Source organism: Globicephala melas, chromosome 14 (assembly GCF_963455315.2).
Source record: "Globicephala melas chromosome 14, mGloMel1.2, whole genome shotgun sequence".
NCBI lineage: Eukaryota > Metazoa > Chordata > Mammalia > Artiodactyla > Delphinidae > Globicephala > Globicephala melas.
The window spans coordinates 69,217,559-69,224,735 of NC_083327.1; the positions used below are offsets into that span (position 1 = coordinate 69,217,559).

The window sequence follows — 7,177 nt, forward strand, 5'->3', positions numbered from 1 at the left end:
AATGCATATTTGAAAATCAAAGTACCCATAATATATACACATTCCTGACAAATATCTTGTAGATGGAATATCATAGGCATCTTACAAAAGCTTGTTGAATCAAATGCAAGATCATTCATGGGAGTAAAAAAAGAGCGGGTAAATTACATACCTATCACGCCAACTGATTCTGCAGATAAAAACTAAATTAATATTTCTTCTTTACTGAATTCCGGTAATGCTTAGCATTCTTCTCGAACACTGACTTTGATTTTGGCCCCTTATTTAGATTAATTTAAAGTATAGGGGATCATGTCTGATTTCTATTTTGCCTCTCTCATAGAGCCCAGAACTGTGCTCAACGCATAATCAGAACTCAGAATATATTTACGGAAAAATTCAACAAGTTGACTGAGGCTAAGATTCTTGTTTGTTTCTCATCCACTCCATTGCCTATATCAATAGTGAGAAACGTATAACTTCTGTCAGAACTGTCATTTTACATAAATGAGCATCCTGTTTTACTTGTCATGGTTATAGGATGCAGGGAAATGTGTTTTCACAACAGGCCTTGAGATTTGCCTGGCACTGCTGCTGAGGCAACAGAAGGAAGGGAAGGCATCTGGGGTCCTCTGCTGCCTGGCTCCCCTTGGGGTGGTTTTTGAACCCTACCATTACTCTATCGGTTGCTTCCACCTTGGCAGACATATAGGATCCTATGGTAATTTAAATATGGTGACAAATGCCAGGGTGTTTTCTTTATGTCTTATCAATTTTCTATTTTACTAAGGTAGGTGAAATCAACAGTGACTGTGAAGAGGGAAGAGCATAAGAACAGTGCAGCGCATGGGGGATAAATGATCCTCATTTTGAAGGTCACCACCCTGGATCAGTTTCAATGAAATGATGCTGTTAAATACAGAGAATTTCTGGAGGGAGAACTTGGAGGTCAAGGAGAAAACTTTGTAAATACTTAGCCACCCGGCTGTACTTCAGAGCATGATTTCTACCCAAGAGCAGGCCAAATTATTTTCCTAAGTATTTCTGGGGGCCATTAAATGTTTATGACAACTTTATATAATGAAGACCTAAATTTTTATTATGCAGTTTGAAATCACCACCATGTCCTGTAAAGTTAAATCCAGTACTTGAAGAAAGGCCGGAACAAAGTCTTATGAATTTTACTCATAGAGTCTTAACAGTAAACAAATTAGGAAGATCCTGCAACCATTCTGGAAATTTCCTCTTCCCATGATGCTAGGAACTCCTCATGAGATGAAATTCAGCAAATTCTGATATTGAAGTTTGGTCTTTTGTTAAGAAAAAGTTGTGATATATATATATGTGTGTGTGTGTATTTATGTATGTGTGTGTATGTATGTGTGTGTGTGTATGTATGTGTGTGTGTGTTATAAACACACACACAATGGAATATTATTTAGACATGAGGAAAGAGGGTATCCTGCTGCCATTTGTGACAGACGAACTTTGAGCACATTATGCTAAGTGAGATTAAGTCAGATAGAGAAAGGCAAGTACTCTATGATATCACTTAAGTGTGGAATCTAAAAAAGTCAAACTCATAAAAAAACAGTAATATGTTGGATACCAGGGGGTGGGGGACAGGGGGATAAGACTGATGTTTCTCAAGAAAACAAACTAGAAAATAAGCTGTAGAGATCTAAAGCACAGTATAATGAATAGAGACAACAATGGTGTACTATAATCATCAAACTTGCTAAGAGACTAAAACTTAACTATCCCATCCACTAAAAAGAAGGAATAATTATGTAACATGATAGAGGTGCTAAATATTGCTACAATGGCAATCATATTACAATATATAAATGTATCAAATTAGCATATCATATACCTTAAATTTGTACAATGTTGTATGTCAAATCTATTCAATTTTAAAAAGCATGTCCTTCCTTATATTGATATATAAATATTGCCCCTGCAACTTTTATCCTTTGGCCATAGTTACAAAGCTTTAGGGCCACAGAAAAGCGAGGTTTTTTTTTTTATCTTAAGGATTTTTTTCCCCTTTAATATAAAAGTATAAGTACAGTGGTCCAATGTAATAATATAAAAAAAAGTTCTCATACTAAAAAAAAAAAAAGTACCCATACTAAAAAAAAAAAAAGTACCATAATACTCTGTACATACAAAAACTGTTCAACGAGAATGATTTAAATATATCTGTTCTTTTCCAGATCTGGAAGACACAAATGTAAAATTCTGCAAGTGTATTGCTGGAACATGTGTCCAGGAACACTGTGTTCCCCTTTCTCTTCCCCCTGTCCCAGCCCCACCTTCAGAGTCCCCTGAGCTTGGATCATGAGCTAACAGTGTCCCTGAAAATAACCACAGCCAAATGTTTACTCAGTGGAAGTCATTATTCAGTGAGCCGCTGCTTACCATGAACTATGAAAAGCACAAGTTTTAAGCCCAGCCAAGATTAAATTCAGACAGAGGTCTTCCCATTCCCTGATTTGCTACTGGAACTGCTTTTGTTGGACCCAGCTTTTTTTTCCCGGGGACCATGGGGGTTATTTTGGTGATTGTAGGCCTGGATTGCCAGATCCAGGCATTCCTGAGCCATTTTGATTTACCTCTGCAGAGTCTCCAGGTCAGCTGGGAAGTTGTCTTCATGGCTGCCGTACTGTTGTTCCTGGGTGATGTTGGCCTTATTTTGCTTGTGGGCAATCTTAGTGTTGCTGGACAGTTCGGTGTACTGGATTTGATCTGGTTTGATGACAATGTTATAGTCAGGGGGAGCAGATGGTGTATCCCAAGTGAAAGGATAATTATAAGCAGCTGGATCTTCCAGTTCCCTCCTTTTATTGTTTAGTGAGTCTCGAATTGTCCCACATCCTAAATGAAGCATTTCCCAAATGTTAAGCAACAGGCAAAGGCCTGTAACACCATACATACAGAAGAAAGATGCTCTTTTCAGTGGGTCTAGAAATAAAGCAGTCTATCTTATGAGGGCAAGGAAGTCTGCTGCACACATAAAATGGGTGGACTTGGAAGCCATACAGAAAGTACTGCCCGATCAGAAAACCCACCTTAAACATGGTCCTTGCCAGCAGCTGCAGCAGGTAGATTTTCATGAGCCCATCCTCCCGAATCCGCCACTGCCCATCATGCTTAGGTTTAGATTGGTTCTGATCTTTATTTTCTTTTTCACTTTCTAATTCCATTTCTGGATACATCGTGGGATCCTTTTCATGGTCCTCTTCCATTTCTTCCAGGGCCTGGTGCTGTTTCCAATGCATTGCATAAGGTTTACTCCGATGGGCCTTCTTGTCTGCTGCACCGTGCTCCATTTTGGCAACCTTATGAATGACATAGCCCGGGTACATGACAGAGGGGGTCGCCACCGGGATGATCTGGAACACACAGAAGCGCATGTGGGAGAGGGGTGCTAAGGCATCATCGCAGACGTTCTCGCAGCCTGGCTGCTCTGTGTTGCACACAAATTTGCTTTGCTCGTCGTAATAGATGGGTTCTCCTTCTACGGCTGTAAGGACAATCCGGAAGAAGATCAATACCGTGAGCCAGATCTTCCTCACAAACGTGGAGTGGTTGTGGATCTCCTCCGGCAGGCAAGTGACGAAGCTCCTACTCATGGTGACTGGATTGGTTTGCCCTGTGATCCAGAATTTCTGAAACCCAAAATTTTCTTAGAGAAATGTTTTGCTTACAAGTTTTCCAAATTCCTTTGGTAGGCGGGGTCCCCCGGGGCCGCCTCCTCCATCGGCCGCTGCCTCACGTGCCCCGCGTCGCCGTTGCCTTCACCTTGGTCTCCCGCCAAGGCCGAAGCCGCTCCTGCTGCTGACTCCTGCAAGTTTTTCACATGAAAAACTTCTCACTACTAGACTGACTCACTTATTTCTTCTCCTGGGTCTATGGTGGGGAAAGGGACTGGGTGGTAGGTTGCTTAGGTAGCCCTCTCTCCACTTCCCTTCCTTATGCTTTTCCACCACCACCTTTCTCTAGGTAGCCTTTCCCTTCTCCCTAGAAATGGAGTGAGTAGGAGAGAGGACTGGTGAAACCAGGGCAGGTTTACTTGCTGGATAAGACCATGATATGGCACTGATGCTGTCTGGGCTGGATGCTGCTGGAGTCCTATTACTCCTTCAGGTGAGCCTCTTGGGCAGGATCAAAATAACTCCAGGCCAGCTCTCTCCACATGTCCACCTTCAGCACAAGTCCAGCCACTCCCAGTGCAGCCCTTTCTGCTCTGCTGTCCTGGAGAGCTGGCCAGCCACCATCTCACCTTTTTGCTTTTTTAGATGTGGGTCTGGTACCAGTCTCTGAAGCTCACAAACTCTAGACTTCCAAGTTAAGCTTTCCAAGTGGCTTTCTTGAAGCTCACCTGTCTCTGCTTGATGTGAGGAATAAGCACAAGTACACCCCTTTCCTGACCTCTGGTAGGGATGGGGTGGGAAAGAATGCCACAACACTCAAGTAGCTACTTCTGAAGAAATTATCTCCCAAACCAGGCCTGCCTCTTTGTGACATCAACCTCTTATCTACCACTAGATTTTTTTTGGCTTGTCTTTTATTCCCCGTATAATTCCTGCATAGAGGATGTATCATCATACTTTGAAATAGGAAAGGGGTACTTAGCACCTCAGTTTTGCCTGCCTTCTTTGGGGTTGCAACCAAAACTGAGGCAGAGAGAATTTTGCTTTAACAGCCTATTACACAAATAGCACACTTCATTCTCTTGTCTTCTCTATCCTTTGATCTGCAAGTTCACCTGGATGTCAGATTCCTCTGCGTAGCACTTTCCTCCTCAATCCCTTGTCCATCCTATAATTTCTTCTTGCTGGACTTCATACCTTTGAGAATATCCTACCCTTCCCCCAGTCCACTTAATAGCCCCTGTATCTGTTTTTTTCAGCCTATTGTTTTATTCTTTCATTCTAGAAAGTTCAGGGTGGCTTTGTACAGATCTAAAAGATTATTTTTTTAAACCATTTTTCAAAGGCCTCGTTTGGTTCACTTCTTTTTTTCCTGTATCCTACTTTGTCTCCTGTTTCCTATTTACTCTGCTCATTCACTGCACTTAGGATCTGTCCTTGGTCAATACTTGGCCTTGCTCTGAGTACACTGTTACTTCAGCTGTAATCAAACAAGTACTCATTAGATACCTACAGAGTACTTAGCACTTTTCTGGCAGCATGCAAGATCAGGGAAGATTAGGGTCTGCCCTTAAAGAGTTTCACTTTCATTAGCCAGGACAGAACACGTCAAAAGAAATGGAGAGCATTCTGTGTGTAAAAATATGTGATCTGACAATGTGCGGGCTTTCACTTGGACCATAAAGTTGGCTTTCATAAAGTTTAAAAAGATTCTGAAATCTCTCCTGATACGTGAAGTCTTCCCACATTTTTCACAGAAGCACTATCTATTGTACTTGGACATTGTTTAACACGTTAGGTCCACAGATGTCCCTGCCTTAGCCTTCCACCACTAATATAAATTTTCCCTAAACTTGTACATGAGATACATTTTTAATTTAGGTTTTGTACACATTAATGAAATCATTTTACTTCTAATTACATCTGTGCTGGATATTTAGCATCTAAATTGTTGACTAAAGAATCAGATTCTTATTTTTTTTTCTTCATTCTTTTCCAGTGTGTAGACTTATTAGATATTCTGGGCTTCGTGATGACGATAATGACGTTAATGACAATAATAATGACACCTCCCATTTGCATTACACTTTCCAAAGTACTGTCACGTACATTATCTTATTTCATTCTAAAAATGCACCGAGATGATTGTGACTAGTTTGTTCATGACTGAACCTCTTACAGCCCATAATGGCTCCTCTGCTTCCCAGTTGCTCTGCCACAGACACTCCATAGAGAGCTACAGCCCTGAGTTCTTCTGCTCAGGTAAATCTCCAGGCTCCCAAGCCCAGTTGTTCATGCTCCTCTGACCCAAACTGCAAAGCTGTTGATTTGGTTCCCATTTTTGCTCTTCACCCGTTTTCTAGACCTGACCAGGTCTCTGGCTTCTTGGGCCTGCCTTACCCCATAACACAAAATTTGGTGCCACTTTGCTCTGTGCCCCCTAACCAAGCGCCATCATGACCCACTCTCAGTTGCAGAGCTTGAAATCAGTCTTGACCCTGCTTACTTAGGGAGGGAGGTCGTCAGTAATTGCCAACAGGAGTAATCGAAAACCCCCAGTTCAGAGGCCCTACAGGAGTTACCACTTTCTTCCCACATGGAAGCATGAGTCTAGGACACAATACCCTCAGTGAAGTCAGCCCATCATTCTGAATGCCTATGGTCATTGCTGTTTTTAGTGTAGATTTGTTGTTGGCACAAAATGAAGTCAATTTTCCAACATTTATGATGATATTAAAGCAGGACCATTGGGACTATGTTAGGTGATGTCCAGTTTCCCACTGGCATTTCCTCAATGGTTTTTCTTATGAAACTTGACCACTACTAGCCCAGCTTTTGTTTCATAAAGGATTATAAAAACAGCTCACTTTGAACCGCAGTAGTGCCGAGGACTTGAAGGAACTAAAAACCAAGCAGATAAATACAGGGATGGCAGAAAGCCCAAAGGATGGGGACAATGATGAGAGATCAGATAGCTGAGTGTTGCCGCTACAGGAATAATTTGCACACGGCATGCCTTTAGTCTAGACAAGGGTATTTCTATTTTAGAGTAAGTCATCCCCTATTTCCTGAGGGAGAACTGTTCGGAATGCTTTTACTTATAAGTTTAGAGCATTACAGGATGTACTTTTATTTTTGTTATTAAACTATAGGTGATTTGTTATAAAATAGGCAAACCAACAACACTATGAAGGTGATTTATGTTTAGAGGTTGTAGGAAATATAAATTGATTTTCTTCCTTTTTTTTCTTTTTTTACTGTCACTCTATTCCCAGAATAAGTGTATTTTGTGAAAAGAATGGTAAAGCAAAACAAAAAAATCTATAAAAAGAGTTCCTACAGGATGTCTGGAGGACAGAGAAATTCTCTCTGTTGAAGAATTGAACTTCATCTTCTAATGGCTGAAATCACTCTCCTGGCCAAGCAGGCTGTGCATTGGCTGAGGCAATGTTAAGACCAGGTTGGTGTTGCCTACAAAGCTTAGGGAGCGTGTCAGGGTGGGTGTGCAGCCTGGAGTTTAGATGAGATTTCCCAGGGGTTTT

At 41.4% G+C, this 7,177-nt stretch overlaps 1 pseudogene; it reads right to left on the reverse strand.

Moving 5' to 3' along the window:
* Positions 1–2,446: 2,446 nt before the first annotated feature.
* On the reverse strand, positions 2,447–3,614 carry LOC115851172 (gap junction gamma-1 protein-like; annotated as a pseudogene).
* Between the last annotated feature and the right edge of the window lie 3,563 nt (positions 3,615–7,177).